The sequence below is a fragment of the Pygoscelis adeliae genome, unplaced genomic scaffold (genome assembly GCF_000699105.1).
Source record: "Pygoscelis adeliae isolate BGI_AS28 unplaced genomic scaffold, ASM69910v1 Scaffold199, whole genome shotgun sequence".
Taxonomy (NCBI): domain Eukaryota; kingdom Metazoa; phylum Chordata; class Aves; order Sphenisciformes; family Spheniscidae; genus Pygoscelis; species Pygoscelis adeliae.
In genome coordinates this window covers 442,455-443,546 of record NW_008825495.1, presented here as the reverse complement: position 1 = coordinate 443,546, position 1,092 = coordinate 442,455, and positions in this window count along the sequence as shown.

The window sequence follows — 1,092 nt, the reverse complement described above, 5'->3', positions numbered from 1 at the left end:
ATTCTCAGGCACGTACCTTTCCTCTCTTCAGTCTTTCGGATAACTGTCTCTCCATCCATGTCCTGAGGTACTTACAGAACCCGTTCCCACAAACTCACGCTAAGGGGCTTTCGTGGCATAGCTGTTACAGACCAGAAATGCCAAGACCATCTAAGCAAGGCTGCATATTTCAGATACTTTGACTAACTTATCTGTAAACAAGTGGTGACCGACCTCACCTGTAGCAGAGCTGACATTTAGCTATAATGCGGAGATGAAGATTATTTAGAAAAACTTAACATTTTCTAACCTTGATGGGGTTAAAACCTCAACACTGGGTCAAAGTCTTTCATTGTAATATGTGGGCACATACACACTTGCACACAAACGCAGCTTTTTCTTTGCTCCAAAACTGAGTAAAATCTTGGTTTTGACAGCCTGTTATTTCGTGAGGGTATGAGATAACACAGCATTCCCACAAACTTTGCAAAATGTGTCCTGTGGTGTGGCTCTGTGATTGTCAAAGTCCGAACAGCAAAAAATTCTGCCCTTCAAAAAAAAAAAGAGAAATAAAGGCAAAAGAGAAATAAAGGCAAAACCCAGCTGTAGTGGCACAACGATACGCTTTCATGAAAACGGCTAAAATTGAACAGATTCAAATTACTTTGTTACTCGCATCCCACCAGTTGGCTCCCACCATAGCTGCTGATCTACCGCCCGTCCACCACACACAGGCGACCCGGTCTGGAAAGCACGGGTTACCGTGGTGGGGTTTATTTATTACTCCTATCCTCACTGTATTTGCAAACTCCCATCTTCGCTCCTCACCACCGCTCTCTTGGAGCCATGAGGAGATCGGGCTTTTTTGCCCCCCCCCGAGACATTTTATATCTGAGAGAAAGGATACTGTGCCCTAAGGGTACCTACGCATTCAGCCCCGTATTGAACGGCTCTCGCGTTAAATGTCCTGGCAGCCAGAGCGTGCACTGCAGGGCCCGTGGCGGGTTTAAGCTTTCGCTTTTGTGAGGAAAAATGTCTTTACTGAAAGAGTGGTTAAACATTGGAACAGGCTGCCCAGGGCAGTGGTTGAGTCCCCATCCCTGGAGGTATTTA